The 25,682-nt window shown below is 47.0% G+C and overlaps 1 protein-coding gene across 1 annotated transcript in view; it reads right to left on the bottom strand.

The window, feature by feature from the left end:
• Positions 1-23,934, bottom strand: part of PDE1A (phosphodiesterase 1A) — a 130,950-nt gene extending 107,016 nt beyond the window's left edge. The window contains exon 1 of the mRNA XM_075001747.1: positions 23,821-23,934. The gene's annotated coding sequence lies outside the window, so the exon portion shown is untranslated. The remainder of the gene's footprint in view (positions 1-23,820) is intronic.
• Between the last annotated feature and the right edge of the window lie 1,748 nt (positions 23,935-25,682).

Here is a 25,682-nt window from a genome sequence, read left to right as displayed (position 1 = left end):
CTCTGAGGGCAGGAGCTGTGCAGGGGTGGGCAGGTAGAGGCCAGGGATGTTGTTGGAGGAGCAGACAGAGTGAGGGTACCAGCTGGCTGGACCTGTGGGTTGAGAGGTGGAAGGGGATTGGGGTGGGGAGAGCAGGGACTGGGGGATTGGGGCTGATGGGTGTGGAGGCTGAGTGGGGGACCAGGGGATCAGGGCAGGGAGATGGAGTAAGGGTGGGGTGATAGGTCTCACAGGGCTGAGAGGGGGAGCTGGAGGGAGGGTGCTGAGGGATTGGGTCTGATGGGGCTGGGAGGTAAAGAGGAAGAGTTGGAGGCGCAGAAGATGACGGCTCTCAGAGCCAATGTGGCCCGTGAGCAGTGGTGGCCCCAAGCATATGCAGCACAGGAAACTACTAAATTTGGAGCACCACTCCTGCCCCAGATTCAGTAGTGCCTATGCAGCTGTGGATACTGCATATGCCTAAGGATGGCACTGATTTCAGCACCAGCAAATCTGCATTTCCACTCAGTGCTATGATGAATGTTGCCTATGAGCTGCTTTCAATGAGAGTTTAGGATCTCAGAGGAGGAAACAAAATAAAAATCATCAGAGAGGTAGCCGTTAGTCTGTATCTTCAAAAACAACAAGAAGTCCTGTGACGCCTTACAGTTAACAGATATTTTGGAGTATAAGCTTTCGTGGACAAAGACCCACTTCGTCAGATGCATGACTGGGGTGGGGGGGTTTCAGAGGAGAATTTAAAGAGGGGGGTCTCAGTAAGGGGGAGGGCCACAGCTGACAAGGTCTATTCAGTCAGGGTGGATATGGCCCATTATGGGCAGTTAATGTGGAGTTGTGAACATCAAGAGTGGAGAAAACAACTCAGTTAATCAAGGGCCCATTGGCACTGGCTAATGTGGAGGTGTGAACATAAAGAGTGGAGAAACTGACTTTCTAATGGGCCAACCACTCCCTTGGTTGATAGAGTCAAATTTGCAAATGAATTGCAGTTCTGAAATTTCTCTTTGCAGATTTAAAAGTAGCAGTGAAAGTACTGAAAGTAACAGTTTTAAAAGTAGAAGTCCTACAACACACCCTTGGTGTCCTCTAGTTCTTATATTATGGGAACAAATAAATAACTTTTCTTCATTCACCCTGTCCACACCACTCATGATTTTATATATCCCTATCACATCCCCACTCAGTCTCCTCTTTTCTAAATTGAAAAGCCCCAGTCTCTTTGACGTCTCCTCATAGGGGACCCGTTCCCAACCCCTAATGATTTTAGTTGGCCTTTTCTGAACCTTTTCTAATGCCAAAATATCTTTTTTGAGGTGAGGAGACCACATATTCATGCAGTATTCAAGATGCGGGTGTACTATAGTTTTATAAAGGGGCAGTAAAATATTCTCTCTTATTTTCTATCCCTTTTTTAATAATTCCTAACATCCTATTTGCTTTTTTGAGTGCCACTGCACACTGTGTGGATGCTTTCAGAGAACTATCCACAATAACCTGTAGCCAGACAGAATCCTCCTGCTCTACTCCATCTTGCCTGCCCCTCTTAGGTGCCTCAGAGTACACAGCACAAAGAGACGGCACAGTCTTGGAACGTTGTGAGAGCACACTGTCTGTTGGTGCCTCACAAACACAGATGTGCTATGTCAGCATGACCCTGGACTGAAGAATACAGATAAGGGGGCTAACAGGTTAGCTGTCGGCCTCGGGGCTTTAAGCTGCCCTTGGCTGGCATCGATAGTTGATCCGCCCACACTTGGTCCCAGGAGGGGAACTTTACTGCCCGTGTGAAAGTTTGCCCCGTTTCTATAAATTTAGTTATCTCTGTCCTTACAAGTGTAACTGCCTTGTAAGTGCTGGTGTCACAAAGACGAACCAGTACAATTGGTACCTTCAGATAAGGAAGAACCTACATACCCCAAGGGGGTATAAAGAGGGGCCCAGCAGCCTACTCTAACTGAGCTCCAATTTCCTGTGCCTGCCGGTCGGGTAAGGTTATTGCCTCCTGAGGATCCAGGGCACCTCTTTCCTTGTACAGTTCTTCCTGAGGGATTCAGTGAACGACCTTGGCTATGCCAGAGTCGAAGGACGCAAGGGTGAGAATTATACCTGCAATGTTTTTTTGTGCACATTTAACAGTAAGAGCTCTTTAGTCTGAGGCGTCTGGTCCTCAAATGGGTAACTTTCTCTAACTGACAGGTCATTTGTATCGTCCTACTATAGTAGCTAAGCAAACAGAGCAATAACAGTGTAACCATTAAGATTTTATCTAACTTTTCCTGCAACTGTAACCATTAAGATTTTATATAATTCTGTAACCATTAAGATTTTCATTTCTGCTTTGTAATAAATAGTAACCATGTTTAAGCTTCAGCCTGACTCCTTTTAGTTGCTGTAACTCGGCCAAACACAAACAAAGAACCTTAGCGGGTTTGGCTATATTCAGCCTGGTCAGTGGTAAGGTGCAGTAAAAGCTGGGCGCTGAGTTGTGCTGCCTCCATGGAGCAGACTCTTGGGGCACCCATCAACCTCCCTGGCTGCCCACTGAGAAGGGACAGTCTGTCCTAGCAGTTAAAGTCTCGGGTGAATCTCAGGGGTATCCATCAGCCATCTTGGCTGCCCACTGTGAAGGGACGGGCCGTTCTAGCAGCTAAAGACTCGGATGTAAAATAGGCTCACAGACCACTCATTACCCGGCCATCGGCTGACATAACCCCAAGATCACTTTCCTGATTAGGGCTATGTCTACACTTAGGAGAAATTTTGAAATGGCCATGCTAATGGCCAAATCTGACAATAATAAAGAGGCACTAAAATGAATATTCAGCACCTCATTAGCATGCTGCCAGCCACGGCACTTTGAAAGTGCCACATTTTGCTCATGCTCAGCTCATCTACATAGGGGTCCTTTTTGAAAGGACCCTGCAAACATCAAAATCCCCTTATTCCTATCAGGCCTCATTAGTATTTTCTGATTTGGCCATAAGCATGGCCATTTTGATGGTTTTCCTAAGTGTAGACACAGCCTTGTTGTAGCTAAATTAGCCCCTGTTATATTGTATGTATACTTGGGGTTATTTTTTCCAGTGTGCATTACTTTACACTTATCCACATTAAATTTCATTTATTATTTTGTTGCCCAATCACTCAGTTTGAAGGGATCTTTTTGATGTTCCTCAGTCTGCTTTCGTTTTGACTATTTTGAACATTTTAGTATCATCCAAAAACTTTACCACCTCACCACTTACCCTTTTCTCTAGATCATTTATGAGTATGGTGAATAGGATTGGTCCTAGGACTGACCCTTGGGGAACACCACTAATTACCCTTCTCCATTCAGAAAATTTACCATTTATTCCTACCCTTTATTTCCTGTCTTTTAACTAGTTCTCAGTACATGACAGGATCTTCCCTCTTATCCCATGACAACCTAATTTACTCAAGAGCCTTTAGTCAGGGACTTTGTCAAAGGCTTTCTGGAAATCCAAGTATACTATATCTAGTGGATCCCCCTTCTCTGCATGTTTATTAACCCCTTCAAAGAATTCCAATAGATTAATAAGACATGATTTCCCGTTACAGAAACCATGTTGCCTTTTGCCCAACAAATTATGTTCTTCTATGCGTCTGACAATTTTATTCTGTACTATTGTTTTGAGTAATTTGCCCGGTACTGACGATAGACTTACCGGTCTGTAATTGCCAAGGTTGCCTCTAGAGCCCTCTTTAAATATTGGTGTTATGTTGGCTGTCTTCCAGTCCTCGGATACAGAAGTTGATTGAAAGGATAGGTTACAAATCATGGTTAATAACTCCGCAATTTCACATTTGAGTTCTTTCAGAACCCTTGGGTGAAAGCCATCTGGTCCAGGTGATTTGTTACTGTAAAGTTTTTCTATTTGTTCCAAAACCTCCTCTAATGACACTTCAATCCAGGGCAGTTCCTCAGAGTCATCACCCATGAAGCATGGTGCAGGTTTGGGAATCTCCCTAACATCCTCAGGCTTGAAGACTGAAACAAATAAATCATTTAGGCTACGTCTACACTAGCCAAAAACTTCAAAATGCCCATTTTGAAGTTTACTAATGAAGCGCTGAAATACCTATTCAGCGTTTCATTAGCATGCGGGCAGCCGCAGGACTTCGAAATTGACGTGGCTCGCTGCCACGGCCGCCCGCATGCTAATGAGCTGCTGAATATGTATTTAAGAACATAAGAATGGCCATACTGGGTCAGACCAAAGGTCCATCCAGCCCAGTATCCCGTCTGCTGACAGTGGCCAATACCAGGTGCCCCAGAGAAGGAGAACAGAAGACAGTGATCAAGTGATTTATCTCCTGCCATCCATCTCCTGCCCTTGTACTGAAGGCTAGGGCACCATACTTTTCCCCTGGCTAATAGCCATTTATGGACCTAACCTGCAAAAATTTATCGAGCTCTTTTTTAAACCCTAATAGAGTCCTGGCCTTCACAGCCTCCTCCGGCAAGGAGTTCCACAGGTTGACTGTGCGCTGTGTGAAGAAAAATTTCCTTTTATTAGTTATTATTATTATTATTTCAGAGCTTCATTAGTAAACTTTGAAATTTTTGAAGTTTTTGGCTAGTGTAGACATGGCCTTAGTCTCTTTGCAATGGCTTTATCATCCTTGATTGCTCCTTTGTATCTCGATCGTTTTGGGGCTCCACTGGTTGTTTAGCAGGCTTCCTGCTTCTAAAGTGCATAAAAACATTCTTCTATTATTTTTTGAGGTTTTGGCTAGTTGTTCCTCAAAATCTTTTTTGGCTTTTCTTATTACATTTTTACACTTAATTTGGCAGTTTTTATGTTCCTTCTTATTTACTTCACTAGGATTGGACTTCCACTTTTTAAAAGATGCCTTTTTATCTCTCATTGCTTCTTTTACATGGTTGTTAAGCCACTTGGCCTCTTTTTTAGGTCTTTTACTACGTTTTTTTAATTTGGGGTATATATTTATGTTCGTCATCTATTATGGTGTCTTTGAAAAGTTTCCATGCAGCTTGAGAGATTTTACTCTAGTCACTGTACCTTTTAATTTCTGTTTAACTAACCTCCTCATTTTTGTGTAATTCCCCTTTTAAAAATTAAGTGCCAGAGTGTTGGATTGTTGAGGTGTTCTTCCCACAACAGGAATGTTAAATGTTATTATATTATAACCACTATTCCCAAGAGGTCCTTTAATAGTTACCTCCTGGACCAGATCCTGTGTTCCACTCAGTACTAAATCAAGAATTGCCTCTCTCCTGGTGGGTTCCTGTACTAGCTGCTCCAAGAAGTAGTAATTTAAGACTTTGAGAAACTTTATCTCTGCATCTCGGCCTGAGGTGATATGCACCCAGTCAATATGGGGATAATTGAAGTCCCCTATTATTATTGAGTTTTTTATTTTGATAGCCTCTCTAATCTCCCTTAACATTTCAAAGTCACTATCACTGTCCTGATCAGGTGGTTAATAATATATCCCTACTGCTTTATTCTTATTAGAGAATGGAATTGCTATCCATAGTGATTCTATGGAACATTTTGATTAATTTGAGATTTTTACTTCATTTGATTCTACACTACCTTTCACATAGAGTACCACTCCACCACCCACACAACCTATTCTGTCCTTCCAATATATTTTATATCCTGGTAAGATTGTGTCCCACTGAGGCCATGTCTACACTAGCACTCCTCTTTCAAAAGGAGAATGCTAATGAGCCAATTCATTTGCTTTTGGGAAGAAAGGGCTTTCAAAATCCAGGGGATACTTTTGAAAGGCCCCTGGCTACACTGGCAGTGTGTGTTTCAAAAGTGGAACTTTCAGAACGCGTGCGGCTGCCATTATGCTAATGAAGCGCTGCATATGAATGGCAGCACCTCATTAGCATCTGCCGAAGTGGCTCATTAGCACCCCACTTTCGAAAGGGGAGTGCTGGTCTAGCCACAGCCTGATTGTCTTCATTTTGCCAGGTTTCTGTGATGCCTATCATGTCAATCTCCTCCTTTAATACAAGATACTCTACTTCACCCATCACTGGCTCCTCCCCAGTACTACGCATAAGTCTATCTAGATGCCTCGAGAGATCCGCAACCTTTGCACCAGGCAGGCAAGTCACCACACAGTTCTGTTGGTCATCAAAAACCCAATTATCTATGTTTCTGATGATCGAACCGCTCACTACTAACACCTGCCTCTTTCTAACAACTGGATGTCCCTACCCCAGAGAGGTATCCTCAGTGTGAGAGGATTCCATAACATCCTTTGGAAGGAGGGTCCCAACTATGAGATGATTTCCCTCTGCTTCCATTGACTGCCCTCTTCCCCTGAGCCTTTCATCCTCCTTAACAGCACTGAGGCTGTCAAACTGGAGGTGGAATAGTACCACAGTGTCCTGTAAAGCCTCATAAACAAATCTCTCTGCCTCCCTTAGCTCTTCCAGTTCAGCCAGCCTGGCCTCCAAAGCCTGAACTCAGTCTCCAAAGATCAGGAGCTCCTTGCACTGGGTGCACACATATGCCACCTGCCCACAGGGCAGGTGATCATACATCTGACACTCGACGCAATAAACAGGATATCCCCTACTCTGCTGCTAGGTTTCTGCCTGCATTTTCTCCTAAGAATAAAATTGATTATATAAGGGGCTTTTTATTTAAATTTTTGTGACATAGTTTTATAAAGTTTTATGTCTAAAGGTAGTCAAAATTAACTAGAGCCCTCTAAGTGCACCCTCTAAACTCCCCCCTGTTAGCAAACTCCCTGGTCACAAGTTCACTGGTCACTTACTAGGAAGGTTTATAAAGCCCTGGCCTTTCTGATAGTACCTCCCTCTCGCTGTGATTGGCTCCCTCTGGCTCTGGCTACAGATTGACCAATGAGCAGAGAGTTTGCGATTTCAAATCCTAATTAAGGTTCACCGCTTCCAACTGCCAGCCTGAGCACATGGCCTTCCGAACAAACAAACAAAACAGGTCAGCACTCAAAACTCTAAACAGACAAAGCCAAGCCCCAAACAAACACCCACACACTCCAGACAGCCACTTACCCCAAGGTGCTGTAAATTGCCCCCTCCTTCACCAGGAGAGCTCCTCTAAAAACTCCCTCCTGTTCGCAAGCTCCCTGGTCACTTACTAGCAACCTTTAATCATTCTTGTTGCTCTTCTCTGGATCTTCTCCAATTTCTCCACATCTTTTTTGAAATGTGGTGCCCAGAACTGGACACGGTACTCCAACTGAGGCCTAATGAGTGCTGAGTAGAGCAGAAGAATGACTTCCTGTGCCTTGCTTTCAACACTCTGTTAACACATCTCAGAATCATTTGCTTTTTTTACAACAGCATCACACTGTAGACTCATATGATAAAAAAAATGAACAGCCTAACTTCCTAGACACCACAATCAACTTCAACAGTGGAACCCAACAGACAACTATATACAAGAAACCCACAGACCACCACACCTACCTTCACAGTAATCACTCCAGACACATTAAGAAGTTTTATCTACAGCCAGGCTCTCAGATACCACAAAATAGCTGCGTCTACACATGCACGCTACTTCGAAGTAGCGGCACCAACTTCGAAATAGCGCCCGTCGCGTCTACACGCGTCGGGCGCTATTTCGAAGTTAACTTCGATGTTAGGTGGCGAGACATCGAAGTCGCTAACCTCATGAGGAGATAGGAATAGCGCCCTACTTCGACGTTCAACATCGAAGTAGGGACCGTGTAGACAATCCGCATCCCGCAATGTCGAAATTGCTGGGTCCTCCATGGCGGCCATCAGCTGGGGGATTGAGAGATGCTCTCTCTCCAGCCCCTGCGGGGCTCTATGGTCACCGTGGGCAGCAGCCCTTAGCCCAGGGCTTCTGGCTGCTTCTGCGGCAGCTGGGGATCTATGCTGCAGGCACAGGGTCTGCAACCAGTTGTCAGCTCTGTGGATCTTGTGTTGTTTAGTGCAACTGTGTCTGGGAGGGGCCCTTTAAGGGAGCGGCTGGCTGTTGAGTCCGCCCTGTGACCCTGTCTGCAGCTGTGCCTGGCATCCCTATTTCGATGTGTGCTACTTTGACGTGTAGACGTTCCCTTGCTGCGCCTATTTTGATGTTGGGCTGAGCAACGTCGAAGTTGAACATCGACGTTGCTGGCCCTGGAGGACGTGTAGACGTTATTCATCAAAATAGACTATTTCGATGTCGCAACATCGAAATAAGCTATTTCGATGTTGGCTGCACGTGTAGACGTAGCCAATGTGCTCTAAAATGAAAGTCTTAGATACACATCTTAATTCACTTCAGACTGCATTCACTTAATGAGGACAGTCCACAAAAGACGTAAATCTCATCATGGAATGTGTCATCCAGATATCCTGAGGAACTTGCTTCCACAAGGAAAAAAAGCTCTCCAACTGCATACACCTAGTTGTAACCTACCACCCCAAATTGGAATCCTCACAGGCTTTTGTCATGAATGAATGTCTATAAAGGGTTAAACCCAGAGAGAATGAGTTCTCTGTTGGTAAGCAGACAGGTAAGTCAATGGGAAGGAAGAGGGGTGGTTTTGAACTGAAGCAGTTACCTGCTGAGGGTGCTTTTCTTTTGTGTGGCTGGAGGAGAGAGAGAGACAGATGTTTTAAGGCTGAGCAGGGCTTAAGGGCTACGTCTACATGTGCAGCCAACATCGAAATAGGCTATTTCGATGAATAACGTCTACACGTCCTCCAGGGCCGGCAACGTCGATGTTCAACTTCGACGTTGCTCAGCCCAACATCGAAATAGGCGCAGCAAGGGAACGTCTACACGTCAAAGTAGCACACATCGAAATAGGGATGCCAGGCACAGCTGCAGACAGGGTCACAGGGTGGACTCAACAGCCAGCCGCTCCCTTAAAGGGCCCCTCCCAGACACAGTTGCACTAAACAACACAAGATCCACAGAGCTGACAACTGGTTGCAGACCCTGTGCCTGCAGCATAGATCCCCAGCTGCCGCAGAAGCAGCCAGAAGCCCTGGGCTAAGGGCTGCTGCCCACGGTGACCATAAAGCCCCGCACGGGCTGGAGAGAGAGCATCTCTCAACCCCCCAGCTGATGGCCACCATGGAGGACCCAGCAATTTCGACGTTGTGGGACGCGGATCGTCTACACAGTCCCTACTTCGACGTTGAATGTCGAAGTAGGGCGCTATTCCTATCTCCTCATGAGGTTAGCGACTTCGACGTCTAGCCGCCTAACGTCGAAGTTAACTTCGAAATAGCGCCCGACGCGTGTAGACGCGACGGGCGCTATTTCGAAGTTGGTGCCGCTACTTCGAAGTAGCGTGCACGTGTAGACGCAGCCAAGGAAATCAGTGAATATTCAGGCACCAGGAGATCTGGGCATACAAATATGTAAGTAGAAAGTAAATATTCAGTCATATGGGATCTGATAATTTTTTACTTTGGATTTGGTACGCAACTTCTGAGGCTGGCTGATTTAACCTCTGTAAACTGTAACTTCTAAACCGAATCCCAAGGAAGTAATTCTCTGTGCTTTAACCTTCCTTGTGCTTTTATAGTTGCTCTGTAATACCTAGCAACTAAGTATGCTTTATCCTGTATAACTTTTCCCTTGTTAATAAATCACCTTTTTTAAGGCTCAGTACATATACGTTCCTAAGACTGAAAGGTCATCTATATCAGATTGCGGCTTAATTTCTTCAAAAAGTTCTCCTACTGCATACACCCAGCTGTAACCCACCACCCCAATTTGGAATCCTATCATTAAACAATTACAACCACTTGATTGGGCCACACTCTGATAGAAATCTTTCCCAACCCCTCCTTTCGACCTTCAAACAACCCCTGGACCCAGCCAACACCCTCATCAGAAGCACATTCTCCCTGATCACTCTCTTATTGTTAACATTCCTGCAGAAACCTTTTTTGTTACCTTTACATTCCTTGCTAGCTGCGGTTCCATTTGTTCTGTCACCTTTTTGATTACTCCCCTGCAAGCATTCTCCCAAAACTGGAAAAGATATTTCAGATAAGACAAGTGGAAAAGGTCTCAGGTGGAATCCCAGCAAAAACTTGTTTAAATAGCAAAAGAATCAGATCTTCCTGAAGAAAATAAAATCTCCAGTGCTCACTCACACTGTTCTGGGGCATCAGTTAGTACTTAACCAAGAGAACAGACTTCACAAATAACACAACACTATTTCTAGCAGAAGCTTGTGGCTTGGGTTAACTATGATTAACATGAGAGACATGTTGACATCAGAGCATAAAATAGCAGTTTCACAGGAACGTTGTTGAATCAGTATTCTCAGTAGATAATTATGACTTCAGCTCTTTTATTTGGTTACTGACATTTCAATTTCTCCTTAAAAAATTAATTTTTGCAGCAACTGCTGAGCCAGAATTACAAAGATCACCAAATGTAAACAGGTATCACTACAAGATGATCATAGAATCATAGAATCATAGAGGAGTAGGACTGGAAGGGACCTCAAGAGGCCATCGAGTCCAGCCCCCTGCCCACACGGCAGGACCAAGCACTTTCTAGACCATCCCTGAAAGCCATCTATCTAACCTCTTCTTAAATATCTCCAGTGATGGAGATTCTACCACCTCCCTTGGCAATTCATTCCAGTGTTTGATCACCCTGACAGTTAGGAACTTTTTCCTAATGTCCAACCTAAACCTCCCCTGCTGCAATTTAAGTCCATTGCCTCTTGTTCTATCCTCAGAGGCAAGGAAGAACAAGTTCTCTCCCTCTGCCTTATGACACCCTTTAGATACCTGAAAACTGCTATCATGTCCCCCCTCAATCTTCTCTTTTCCAAACTAAACAAGCCCAGTTCTTTCAGCCTTTCTTCATAGGTCATGTTCTCTAGACCTTTGATCATTCTTGTTGCTCTCCTCTGGACCCTCTCCAATTTCTCCACATCCTTCCTGAACTGCGGTGCCCAGAACTGGACACAATACTCCAGCTGAGGCCTAACCAGCGCAGAGTAGAGTGGGAGAATGATGTTGACTTATTTTCATTATTATGCATTTCATTTCTCATTTAAAAGTGCAACATAGGAATATTTAAACTAGAGTGACAGGCTACCGAATTCATTATAAACCAGCTTTCCTATCATGGTCATGTCCTTGACAGTCTCATGTCTTTTTGCTTTAAAATTTCTCGCTCACTCAGGAACTGTCAAAAGCCTTCCCTGCCGAGTCAAAGTTTCAGCTTTTTTTTTTAAAGGACATTTACAATCACTGTCCAGAAGAAAAACAAATTCAGATAGCTTTGGAAACCTTTCCCAACTGCCAGGCTTCTTCTGAAGATAACTAATTTCAGCCCTTCAGAAATAAAGCTGTTGGCAAATGACAGTAAAATCTTAAAAAAGGAAAAATTTTCCATTACATTCTCAGATGATACAAGATAGCGTAGAGCAACACAAAATCACGAAAATCTGAGAGATTCCTTTTTATTGTATTAAACTGCTTCAGTCTAAAGACCACTTTCAAAATATGTTGTATTGCGTAAATTAACCAACAAAGATGTGACCATTTTAACTAGTGTATATATATATCTCCAACTTTTCTATGAAGACCCAGTCTGCACCTCTGACTCAGACGATGTACAATGTACAAATAAGGACAGCAGTAGCTCCTTGAGTCGTGGCATACCAGGCTGGCAGCATTCATCCAAAACACAGCACCCTAATAGCATGTGTTAACTCTGCTTGTAAAGGGGTGAGTGGGTTTTGATGGCTTATGTGGCAGGTGTCTCATCATCCCATTTGGATATGAGACAAAAGGGAGGCTCTTCCCAAGGATATAAGGTATGGGATGAGGAGGGGTCAGGGTTGTGCAGACAAGAGGCAGGCAGCATGAAAGCAGGGACTGGGGATAAGGAGTAACATGGGGACAGGGTGAAGGTTTCAGGGAGAGGAGGAAGGGGCAACATCAACCCTCCTCCTCCAACAAAAATGAGTCACCTCCACTGTGCGTGCTCTCAGCTGCACTAGCTGGCAACATGGAACAACTTGTGCGGCAGGCAATATGTAGCTCTGAATAAGACCTGGATCTGGGGCTCCCACAGGTCAGTGCTCACTGTGGGTAGGGAGGAGGAAGAAGCAATGCTAGCAGCAGTGAAGTCTGGGGCAAAAGTTTGAACTGAACCTTATGGGATTTATTTGGTAATGTGTAGCACACAGGAGGAATATTGGGCACACACAGACCTACATATCCACAGATAGTGGAGCGCCCCACCCCACCCCACCCCACCCCAGCCTCAACATTTTGTAGAGAGGATTTGAGACAGAGTTTGCCACTAAGATCAATTAAAATGCAGTTTCCTTTTCTGCATTACCCATGGCAGAAAGCCATGTAAAAGAGCTAGTATTACAAATGTGTTATAATAGATACTTCAGCTCCCTGGGCTCTTTTATTTATCTATATATAGACACACACACACAGAGCTCAAAGGGACCTTCAGAGGCCAGTCCCCTTGGCAGGGCCAAGAACCATCCCTGGCATCTATTTTCTCCAGTCCCTAAATGGCCTCCTCAAGGATTGCACTCACAACCCCAGGTTTATAAGGCCCATGTTCAAACCACTGAGCTATCCTTTTGATCGATGCAGTAATTTTACTGCTGCAAAAGCAAGACTTCAAGGTGCACCAGAGAAAATATTTTGTAAATTTACAACTGTGACCTGGCTGTGGGTCAGGCAGAAGATTGCGTACGCATCACAGGTCAAACAGGCTCTCTCTCATACACATGCCATAATCCATCTTTGAGAGGTAAGGTGACCAGATGTCCTGTTTTTAAAGGGATAGTCCCATATTTAAGCCCTCCCACAGAGGTCCCTACATTTTTTTAAAATACAGGCCACTTGTCCCATATTGTCTGTCTCTCCTGTCCAATCAGTATTGGTGGGTTCTACTGAGGGCTGGATACTTGCTAAGCAGGGGTCTGGCCAACAGCAGTGGAGGAGGGGCATCCAGTCACTGACAATAGGCATAGGAGCACAAGGCTTCAGGGGGCAGGGCAAAACTGCAGTGTGTGGGGCCAGCCACACCCCATCTGGTCAATCAGTGTAGTTCCTGCTGTGGTCTCTCCTCTTGGGCATCAGGCCCCCCTCACTTCCTAACATTTCCAGCCAGCACTAGCTGCTTGCAGTGGTGGCTGGTTACATATCACCTCTGCTGCCCACCCACAGACCTCTCTCATTGTCCCTTCTCTACTGCTCCTGCTCACCACTCCCCATACCCTAGGTCCTGCCCCATGGCAGGCAGGGCTGCTGTGTGCCCTAGGCACCCTCCTCCCCTGTTGAGCCATCTCTCTGTCTGGGTTTGCAGAAGCTCTGGCAGATTCTCTATGCCCTGGAGCACAAGTCATCTATAGAGCTTAATCCCTCCCTGCCCGCACTTCACCCAGGTGGCCGAGCTATGTGGGTGGTCAGCAGTAGCTTGGAAGTTTCAGTTGCTTTTCAACATTATGTAGGCAGGATGGGACAAGCTGCTTCTAGCCACAGGGGAAGGGGAGGGAAGAGATGACCTCTCCAATACACAGGTTAGGTCATCCCTACCCAACTCCCACACAGCGGGAAGCAACTCCATCTTGTCCCAAATGCACAGTGGTGAAAGGCTGCTCCTGGCCAGGCTAAAGTGTGAACCCTGACAGTAATCTGAGGTGTGGTGGGGGCTTGTGACCCGGTGTGTCCCTTACATTTTGTCTCGAGAAGACATGATGCCAAGTAACAGGAGAAGCAGGTCCATCCTGAGGGCCAAGCCAGGCATGGAGGGTGGAAAGTACTTCAGTAGGGAAGGTTAGGTCAGGTCAATCACCCCCATCCCCTTGTAAGAAAGGTGCATGGGAGTGTATGTGTGTACATGCCACATCTCCCCATTCAAACCTTACAGATAAGAAAGTAAATCGACTCCAAATATGCAGGAATTCTTTTTAACACCGGCTCAATCAACTTGAACATTTGTACTGCATAGTTCTGATTGATTACCCTTGACCTCGCTTGAATAGGAGTAATTTTCCTGGATGTCTCCTATTCAGCATAGGGAAATATGCTCACCCTGTTCAGAGGCAAATTCAGTGGAGGCTGGCTTAGCTTTGGAAACACTTTGTTATCAGCTGAGACAGGGAAACAAACTGAGCACTGTAGCCAAAGTAAAAATTAATGTGTAAAATGCATAAGTCAATAAATAACAAATCACAAAAAGTAAATTTCATTTTAAATATTTCAGTTATTATTTAATGTGCCAGTAGTAGCACAGCTGAGGAAAACTGTTCTATATATATGTGCGTGTATATGTAAGGAACGTGGCAGCAGAAATGCAATGCTGCTGAAGGCTGGGAAGAATGTGTCTCCCAGAGATCATCTGCATGAGAATGCAAAGAGGTTTATGTGTGATCCTGAGGCTGGGAAGAATGTGTCTCCCAGAGATCATTTGCATGAGAATGCAAAAGGTGTGCATGTGTGAAACCTTTTAGGCAAAGCCTAATGGGTAGCAAGTAAGCCATGAGATTTTGTCTATTGTAAACACACTGTTGTAAAATCACAATGTATGCTGACACTCAGTGTGGGAGTTATGGGATCTCACCAATGCTCTGGGTTGTTGTGGGGGACAGGGCAGTCGCCATAGCTGCATAAGGCATTGATTACACAGGGCTCCCTGGTTGGTTTCAAATATGTGGGGGGGTAGGTAGGTAGGTAATATTAATTAATTAATTAATTAATTGATTGATTGATTGATTGATTGATTGACTCAGCTTGCTGAGTGCCTTGGCCATATAGCTATAAGTCTGGTTTGACTAGCCCTCCCCACCTGTTGAAAGCTAGAGCTGGACACGAGGGCTACATCTACACTAGCCAAAAACTTCAAAATGGCTATGCAAATGGCCATTTCAAAGTTTACTAATGAAGCACTGAAATACAAATTCAGTGCTTCATTAGCATGTGGGCAGCTGCGGCACTTCGAAATTGACACAGCTTGCTGCCACATGACTCGTCCAGACAGGGCTCCTTTTCGAAAGGACCCCGGCTACTTTGAAGTCCCCTTATTCCTATGAGCTCATGGGAATAAGGGGACTTCGAAGTAGGCGGGGCCCTTTCGAAAAGGAGCCCCGTCTGGACGCGCCACGCGGCGGCAAGGCGCGTCAATTTCGAAGCGCCGCTGCCGCCCGCATGCTAATGAAGCGCTGAATATGCATTTCAGCGCTTCATTAGTAAACTTCGAAATGGCCATTTGCATGGCCATTTCGAAGTTTGGGGCACGTGTAGACGTAGCCACAGAGCTGAAATCACAGAGTTCTGCCTCAGGGTGATCCCCTGGCAGGCAGCTGGTAAGGGAGTGGTGGACAACAGCAGCTGACTGGTAAGGGAGCAGCAGTGGATGATGGCAACCGGCAGGTGGCCGGTAGGAGGAGTGGCGGACAGTGTGACCTGCGGGCAGCCAGTAAGGCAGCAGTGGACAGATGGATGGCGTGACTGGCAGGTGGCCGGTAGGAGGAGTAGTCAGAGGCCAGCAGATGGCAGTCAGTGGGATGCTGCAGACAAGTGGACAGCTAGTACTGCCCTGGTGGTGTATCTGTGGGCTCTGGGTTCGGGACTGCACCACGAGAGGTACACTCTGTAACAGTGTGTGAGGTAAAGGCCAAGAGCCCCAGCAAGAGACTTGGTTCTATAGCGCATGGGGATGGTATCTTGTTAAAAGTGTTTGTCTCTCCTTTGCTAAGATATACTGCATATGTCACTGTAAACTTGGAGTAGGTTATTGTCATTAAATAAGCTGTTTCTATCTTAGACTCTGTGCTTGTGAGGAGGGGATGGAAAACTGCCTTACAGGCACCCAGCAAGTGGGGTGAGATTGTCCCAGGCCACTGGGTGGGGGCTTGAGCCAGTTGGTTGTATCCTTGACAGGAAACCCCAAGGAGCTGAACCCGGCTCTTCTGACAGGCACCTGGCATTAATAGAAGGGTTACATATAGAATATAAAATACTGACAGGGTCACTTTACAGCTGGTCATACAATCACAAAGTGAAATGCTGCCGGAACTAGGTGGGTTTATGAACAGAGGCCAGCATTAATTTTGAAGTTAAATTTGACAATAAAATTACCAATAGATTAAAAGAGAAAGAAATATATCTCAGTTTTCTTTTGGTTTAATGCTGTGAAAAATGAGGTTATCCTTCAGAGAATTATTTTATTAATAAATACTGCTTTGCATAAGGTTAGAGAAGAGCAAAAAGTACTTTATGCAAAGACTAATTTATAGTTTCTGAACACATTTTAATAGTCTCAGGAAAACTGCTCTTCTTTGGAAATTAGCCTGTAGGGAATGAGAATTTTCCAAACCAGCGTGTAATTATATAAGTTTATTCATATTTGCGCACTCAAGACTAGCTCATTTGAGGACTTGCTCACACTAAGTGTAACACACTGGTTCCAAAAACAGAATATACTTGTGCGGCATGTTATCCTGCACTTTGTATGAAGTTCTAGCCGCTGGTCATTGTGCATGTTCAAACCTGATCTGTAATGTCCTTAGGGCCCACAAAGCAATAAAAGCCTGAACACTTTATTATAATGTCTCTGTTCATATCCCCACAGTCTACCCCATGTTTGAGAGGAGCCAAAGCTTATTTTATATACATAGATCATGGCATTCCCACTCAGAACTGTAATGGAATGGAGAAATGGCACGTCCATGTAATCACAGAAGAAGAGCATAAGTGAGTGGGAAGTGGATGGCTTTTCCCTCACCAGCAATGCTAGAGGCCTGTTTCTACAGCTGTCCATGATTAAATCAATTTAACACATCTCCCATTATTGTCAATAGGAATTGCATCCTGTACTTGGCAACAGAAGAATTAATCACTATGAACTGCATGGTCTCTTTTGTCATCAAATGGAAAAGAACTTTCTAAAGGTTTCTAGGGAAGTAAACTGTGCAGGCAACCATGAGAAAGAGGTTGTTTCTAACTGGCAGTGGTCGAGGCATATTGGAGAAATTTAATCTGTCTTGGGGAAAATAAGCAGCATTGCAAGGGTACAGCATCTATTATTGTTAAGAAAGGCAGAGCCTAAAGAAATGTGCAGCATACTTCTGAGGGCTTGCACACCTGAGGAACCCACAAAGCTTGAAAGGACTCATTTTTAAACCAACACTATTAAACCAAAAGCTGTGAGTTGGACATTCAGCTCACTTTAAACCAGGTTTATTTTTGGCTTAGCTTTAGCCAGTTAGACACTGACCTAAGATAAAATAAAGTAAATATCTACAATGGGGTTTGCAGCAGTTTAACTAAATGAACAAGATGAATTAAACTAAACTGAACAAACCAGCAGTCATGTAGCACTTTAAACATTAACAATATGTTTTGTTAGTTTTTAAAGTGCTACATGACTGCTGGTTTTTGTTAGAATACAGACTAACATGCCTACCTCTCTGTTACTCAACTAAATTGGTGCAGCATTCTCACATAGGCTGCGTCCACACACGTCAGATCTTCCGGAAGAACACCAGCTTCTTCTGGAAGATCTGTGGAGTGTCCACACATGCACAGCACTCTTCCATAGTTAGTCAGGAAGATCTCATCGCTTCTTCTGGATTCCTAATGCCGGTTCTGCAACAGGAATAGCGGCTTCTTCCGGAAGATTCTTCCAGAAGAAAGTACGTGTAGACGCTTGCAGACCGCTTCTTCCAGAAGAAGCATTCCACCTTGGTGGCTCCCTGCCAGAGCCTGGAGACACTCTAGCAAGCCCCTGGGAGTTCTGTGGTGCCTGGTTTCAAAAGCAGTTAAAGCTGCAAGGACCCAGAAACCTGGCAGCAGGAAGCAGGGGCTGTGGATGCTGGCAACACATACTGGGCTGCTGCACCTAGGCTCCTGCCATGCCTGCAGTGATGCCCAGCACCCGAATGGCAAGCAGCCGGAACCCCCACATCCCTCAGGGTGTCCCTGGGGACTCCGATGAGGGCAGCCCAAAAAGGGAGAGGCTAAGGAAGAGAAGGGCCCCAGCCTGGACCAAGCCAGAGCTGCAGGACCTCCTCACACTCTGGCATGAGGAAGAGGTCCTCACCTCTTGCCTGTGCTTGCCTGGCCATGGCCCTGGCTACACTTGACCACCCTGCTCAGACTGCAGACCAGTCCGGTGCAAAATCAAACAACTTCAGCAGGGCTATGTGTGGGCCAAGGACAGGAGCCGCCACTCTGGTGCCGCCCCAGCAAGGTGTCCCTACTACAGGGAGCTCCAGGACATTCTGGTGGGGGATGACACCTCCCTGCCCTGCCACCTCGTGGCCACGGAGACCCCTGCCACATCAGAGGGAGAGGGCGGGGCTCCTCTGAAGAAGCTGGGGAGGAGGGCGAGCCCAGCAGCTGTCCCCAGTCATTGCCATGCCCTTGGCATTGAGCAGCCAGGCAACGTTCAGTCAGGCATCACCGGACCTACATGAGGTCACCCCAGGTAAGTGCATGGCACAGTGCATCCCTCAGTGGGGGCACAAGTAGGCCGCCCTACCATGCCCCCCAATGCTGTACACCAGAGTGTGCCCTGGGGCCATAGGCAAGTGGCAGGTCACCTTGCACATGCCTCCCCTACCCCCGGGAGCCCCAGCACATGCAGGTTCACGCTGTGGGGGGAGACCCAGGATGCATAGCTGTGCCCATCTACCCGCTTCCTGAGCAGGGAGCCCTCCGTGCCCATCTGCATCCTCCTCACCCGTTGGACCATTCCCAGGCAGGACCCTTCACAGGTGGCAGCACCCCCCTAAGTGAGGAGCTGCCCAGGCCACTGTGACAGGGCCATGGGCCTGCACTATGAGGGCATCCCCAGACATGACCGTCCCTTGGATCTGCCCTGGGGGGAAGAACTGCCACACAGGACTTGGCTGAGGCCCTAATACCCGCTTTCCCTCCACTTATCTTACAGCAGCTCCATCCCGGGGATGGGAGAGGCACTGAAAAAGCCCGGGGCCTGCCAGCAGCATTCAGGCCGGAGGCGTGGGAAGTCCCCCAGGCAGGCCATGACCCTCCCAAGCAGCTGCAATCTGGCAGGCACAGAGGGTCTGTCGTTACAGCCTGGCGGAGGAGGCAGCAGCATACACCGCCACCTTTCGCCACCAAAATGACGTGGCAGAGAGGCACCTGGCCCTGGAGACGGAGGAGATACGGTAGCTCCGGGACACACTGGGAAAGGTGTTGGGGCTGCTCTGCCAGGTGTGCAGGGCCCTTGTAGTGCACCCCCTACCCCCCCACTGCCCCTGCCACTCCCCACTGCCCAGCCACTGCCCCCCCGAAGGCCTCACCCCCCCCCCCCCGGTAGTCCTGCCACCTCCCCGCTGTCCCTCCTGCTGCCTCTGCACTCCTGTTTCCACTGAGGCTCAAGCCATCCTTGCCCCTGAAACCCTCGCTGCCCTCCTTCCCTGGGGACTTCCCACAGCAGCCCTGCAAAACCTGGGGGACTGGGTCCTGGCCACAGTGGGCCCAATGGCAGCCCCCCCATCTGGGAACACTCTCCCCCTGCCCCCTGTTGAGGCCATGCCACAGGCTGCCCACCACCACATCCCCATGCTCCCTGCCCCATCGGGGTCCCAACAGGGACCACACACCTGGGCAGGAGAGTCAGCCAAAGGCACTGGGGCTCATGGCCCTCCACCCCATCCCTTGAGTAGAAGCCCCTTCCCTCCTGCACTCAGGTTGCTATGCCCCTACTCCCCAGATTCCCCTTTGTAAATAACTGGCACCAGTTCCTTTTTGTAAGGTAAACTTTGTTTTACTATGTTTCTAACCTACAATCTCAAACATTGGTACCTTTGCAGTTTCATAGTTTGGCAACCTGTGTCCCTGTTTACTGGGGGGGTGGAGAGAGAGCTGTGTTGGGGGCCCAGCTCAGAAGTCCCCATGGGTAAAGGTCTCCCAGATGCAGACCCCGTGCCGGCGGAGCTGGCGTTTGGGGGCCGTGGGAGCCTGCTCATACCCCTGAGGAGGCAGAGCCACCCAGCACTGGTGCTGTATCCCCTTACGTGCCTTTATGAGGTTGTGGAGAGCACAGCAGGTGGCTACAAGCTGCTGGACATTCTCCGCCCCCACACTGAGGCATGTGAGGAAGCATCTGAATCTCACCTTCAGATGCCCAAAGACACACTCCACGGGGTTCCAGGTGGGTCCCAGCCAGGCATTGAGGAGCTCCTGGGATGGGATCAGGTGTCCCATGTATGGGTGTAGCAGCCAGGGCTACAAGGGGTACGCTGGGTCAGTGACAGGGCACAGCAACACATCACTGATGATGAGTTCCTGTTGAGCAATAGATGTGCCCACCTCCAGGCCAACCCATATAGACGTTGGTGAACTGGACCTGAGTTTCCACCACTGCCTGGAGCTCAATCTAGTGGTACTCCTTGTCGTTCACATATTGGCCAGCATGGCAGTCTGGGGCCCTGATAGGGATATGGGTGCTGTCCAATCACCCCAAAGCACTGGGGAAACCCAAGCTCGGCAAAGCTTGCCATGACTGCGTCAAGGACCCTGAGGTACATGAGCCACCACACGAGCATGGTCATTGATGATGATTGATTGAGGGCTATGATTGATGGCCCTCATGACCTGCAAGAGACAGAGACTATGCATGCTCATGGGGGTGCCCAGGGATACCTCAGACAGTCCCCAGCCCAACCCTCCCTCCTTTTTTCCCTTCCTCCCTACAGCACCCCCTGGCAGGGTGCCCCTCTGGGAGCAGGCCTGTGTATGGGTGGGGTGTTCAAGTATCCTGTGGCGGGCTTTCCTGACCCCTGAGTTCAGGCCTTTCCCCCCAGGTCCCTGTGGTCCCTGTTGTCCAACGTCCCACTCCCTGGTCCTCGAGCCGGGCAGGGCCCCGGTGTGTGGCTTACCTCAAGTACGATAGCCCCAGTGGTGGACTTGCCCACCCCAAATTGCTTCCCCATGGAGAGGTAGGTATCTGGGTTGACCAACTTCCAGATGGCAGTGACCAGGCACTTCTCTACCAGAAGGGCTGACTACATCCCTCTGTCTTGGTGGAGAAGCAGGGGAGCCAGTCAGGCACAGATCTAATGGAATGTACCCTTCAGTATGCAAAGGTTCTGCTGCCATCATTTGTCATCCCACTGGGCCATCACTACCCGGTCCTACCAGTCGCTGCTGGCAGTGTGGGTCCACATGTGGGGGTTGGGCTGCTGGGGGCAGGTCAGGGTCCTTGGAAATCACACTGCGTTCCCACAGCAGGCCTAGGAAGGTGGCCAGGAGACTCCCCAGCACCGTTCTCAGGGCGAGCCTGTGCTGCTGCAGCACCTTGGGGTCCATGCTCAGCATGTGGGCTGTTGCAGGAGCAGCGAGACGGTGAGCTGTGCTGTGGGTAGCACAGCAGGCCTCAGCAGCTTGTGCAGGGAGGGGATGTTGGGGAGGGGCCCTTTAACAGGCTGCATGGCCAGTGCCCCAGAAGGCCTTTCTGGCTATGCGACCCCACCTGACGCATTTCCTGCCCTGTTCTTCCAAAAGAGCATCTGTGCATGTGTGGAAGCAATCTTCTGGAAGACCAGGCAGCTCTTTTGGTCGGTGCTTTATGCATAGACACTCTCTTCCAGAGGGAGATCTTCCTGAAGAGGGCTTCTGGAAAATCTGGTTCTGAAAGATCTGACACATAAGCTACATCTACACGTGAATGCTACATCGAAATAGCTTATTCGATGTAGCGACATCGAAATAAGCTATTTCGATGAATAACGTCTACACGTCCTCCAGGGCTGGTGCCGTCGACGTTCAACGTCAATGTTGGGCAGCACTACATTGAAGTAGGCACTGCAGGGGAGCGTCTACACACCAAAGCGGCCCACATCGAAATAAGGGTGCCAGGAACAGCTGCAGACAGGGTCACAGGGTGGACTCAACAGCAAGTCGCTCCCTTAAAGGACCCCTCCCAGACACACTTGCACTAAACAGCACAAGATCCACAGAACCGACAACTGGTTGCAGACCCTGTGCATGCAGCATGGATCCCCAGCTGCAGCAGCAGCAGCCAGAAGCCCTGGGCTAAGGGCTGCTGCACACAGTGACCATAGAACCCCGCAGGGGCTGGAGAGAGCGTCTCTCAACCCCTCAGCTGATGGCCGCCATGGCGGACCCCGCTATTTCGATGTTGCTGGACGCGGATCGGCTACATGTGCCCTACTTCGACGTTGAACGTCGAAGTAGGGCGCTATTCCCATCTCCTCATGAGGTTAGCGACTTCGACATCTCGCCGCCTTACGTCGATGTCAACTTCGAAATAGCGCTTGCCATGTGTAGACGTGGCGGGCGCTATTTCGAAGTTGGCGTGGCTACTTCGAAGTAGCCAGCACGTGTAGACGCGGCTATAATGACGCAGCCACAGACCGGGTCTGAGCCTTTTATAATCTGAGACTAAGCCCTCTGTTTTCACATCTTTGCAGATGGTTGGCCACTAATAGCTCTGGGGTCAGCTTTTCAGTGCACTGGGACTTCTTCTAGCTCTGTGTACACTCATCTCCAAGTTTTCTAAATATTTACACATATCACTTAAAAGTGCAATGTTCTCTAGAGCAGGTTTTTAAGAGAATTTTCATAGGTGTTCCACTTGAAAATATTGCTTGGTGTTTCCTTAGAACAGATGGACAGATTTGAGTGAGAGGCATTATGTGCTTGACATTAGGTCCTGTGATTAAGTACATTTCAGAACAGGGGACACTCAGTGCTCGTGTGAAAGTGCTCCTCAGTGCTGTGTAATGGCTGACAGCTTACTCAGTAAAATTCTCCTGGTTCTGCAGGTTTGCATCCCTTACAGGAGTAAGCACATGCTACTGATGCAAATAGGGCCCTGAAGCAACTGATCGTGCACGGCTTCTGGTGCAAGAGCTGATGTGTGACATGAACTGCCGTGAATGGCACACACAGACTGCTCCTGAAGGTCAACAGATATTGTAGTGATTGCATTTTCTCATTTTCTTGGGTGTAGCAAGCCCCACAACCCTCAATGGGAGAGATTCCAAAATTATAGACAGGCAATGCTTGGTGCATGCAAGAAACATATTACAGGAAAGGGAACAGAAATATTACATGAGTATTTCCATCCATCTAGCTGAATATGGAAGCTATTCTAGTCTATAAAGGTTCTTATGCAGTTCTTATCTTAATAGTATCTGAACATTAAATACATTGAGTTGAGGTAGGTCCTTGAAATTTTTAATCAAAGGTCAGGCATGCTTAAACGGAATAAGGGAACAGGACTAGACAAATATTGGTCAGCCAAACAATATTGTATAAGCTTTGATAGACATTCTTGGAAGAATTCATTCTTGGAAGAAACATTTTGAAAGGTCACAACATCGAAATATAATACCAAGGGAGACACCAGAAAGTTGTCGAACAGTTAATTTCAATTGCCAGACAAGTCTTAGAATTATTTCAAGTCAGATACAGGAATATTTAGAATTTACAATCTCAGTAAAGTCAAACAATTTAAAAAAAGATTGCCAGCTGAGTACTAGCTCCTTTTATTTATTTATTTATGTATTTTAAAACAAAAAAGGCACTGGTTATATCCATCAATAAATTCTCTTGACATGGGATTACGCTCCATCCATTTGCCCATTAAAGTAAATGGGAGTTGAACAAGATCTCTAGAAAAAGTGACATATGATCCCTTAAACATCTTAACTTTCTTTTAAGAGCTAAGAGTCACATTCTGACTGTTGTTATGTCTTTTGCTGAACACCAGCTAACGTTAACTGGAATTAAGAGCAAAGGCTAATGGCAGAAAATGGGGCCCCATTTAAAAACTCTTTTTCCCCTTCCTGAAGACTTACCTGGTTTCATCAATATAAACTGCTTCCAACACAGATGCTGCATATTCAATATTCTTTTTTAAATCCACCACATTAACATCACCTTTCTCCAGTTGCTTGACAAGGCATCTTAATCTGTAAAGAAGCAAAGCAAACATCAACTGTATTTTCTTGGATTCATAAAAATCAACAACTATTTTAGTAACTGTTTTGTATTTGTAGATTAGGAAATACAGCTGTCTGCAATACAAGCAGGAAACTTTCTCCTTGTCTCTATTCTATTAAAAACGTGTATTTTTAACACAGTAGCAATTGGTTATTTTTATGTTTTTAATTTGTAACATATTACCATGAGATATTTAAGATAACTTTCAGTAAAATCAGAGGAGCTCAATAATTACTAGCAATTTTTAAAAAAAATATGATTATGCCTCTGAAGTTTGTGTCTCTAATTCATACATGACTAATTATATTAACAAGAAATATTTTTAAAAGGCCTGCCCACTAACAACAATCATCTATCAACAAGGTACAGTGAAAGATATTAGCAATATGTATCTCCTAGCTTTATTGCCTGTTTTCACTTTTATTTCTTCCTCCAATACATTTTAGCCTCAGAATCTGCTTTGTTATTCAAGTTAAAGTTAAGTTCTGTTGCTTCCATTTGTTAAAGAGGATTGATTGTTTTTGCCACATTCAAGGTGGTAACTATACTACTAGGCTACCTCTACACTAGAAGCATCTGTCTGCAGAATTTCCTGTCAGAAGAGATGTTCCGACAAAACTTCTGTCAAAAGATCGCATCTACACATAAAAGAGGATTGATCTTTTGACCTGCTCTGTCAACAAAAGGGCCCCCCCAGAGTGTCTATGAGGCTTTTTTTGTTGACAATTTCTGCAGACAAAACGCATTGTGTGTAGATGCTCTGCAAGTTGTTGACAAAACCCCAGTTTTGCTATTGCTGTGCACACTCAGCAGGAACTGCAGTCACTCATAACTCGCTTTGCGGATGCATGTATGGAATTTGGCCTCACAATCAGCTTGAAGAAGACCCAGGTGATGGGCCAAAACGTGGGTAACGAGCCATCTATCAACGTGCTAGACTACCAACTGGAAGTCGTCCATGAGTTCATGTACCTAGGCTCGACGATCTCGGACAACTTGTCACTTGATAGCGAGATCAACAAGCGCATTGGAAAAGCTGCTGCAATGTTCTCCAGGCTGACAAAGAGAGTATGGACTAACAATAAGCTCACTGTACTCACCAAGGTGCCGGTCTACACAGCCTGTGTTTTGAGCACACTGCTGTACGCCAGTGAAACATGGACTTTGCGCTCAAAACAAGAGCAGCGGCTCAACAGATTCCACATGCGCTGCCTTAGGCACATACTCGGTATCTCATGGCAGGACAAGGTCCCAATAGTGCAGTGCTTGAGAGGCCAGGCACCGCCTCCTTGTTCACCCTTCTCAAACAGAGGCGTATGCGCTGGCTGGGCTATGTCTCACGCATGACGGATGGCTGAATACCGAAGGACCTCCTCTTCGGTGAACTGGTGTCTGGAAAGAGGCCGAAAGGGCGACCTAAATTCCACTACAAGGACACGTGCAAGCGTGACCTCAGCGCTCTCCCTATCAGTGTGAACACCTGGCATTCGCTCGCCTCATACAGGCATGCCTGGAAACAGGGAGTGAAGGAAGCTCTTGCTACGTATGAAACTACCTTGGTGAAGGAAGCGGAAGACAGGAGAGCCCTCAGGAAGATCTGTGCCCGTGATACCAGAGCGACATCTGCCTACTGCTACTCACAGTGCGGAAAGGACTGCCACTCCCGGATTGGATTGCACAGCCACAGGAGATGCTGCTCGAACCAGTCCAACTGGGG

This window comes from Carettochelys insculpta, chromosome 8 (genome assembly GCF_033958435.1).
Source record: "Carettochelys insculpta isolate YL-2023 chromosome 8, ASM3395843v1, whole genome shotgun sequence".
NCBI lineage: Eukaryota > Metazoa > Chordata > Testudines > Carettochelyidae > Carettochelys > Carettochelys insculpta.
The sequence above is the reverse complement of the archived record's forward strand: the minus strand, read 5'-3'. Positions and strand labels throughout refer to the sequence as shown.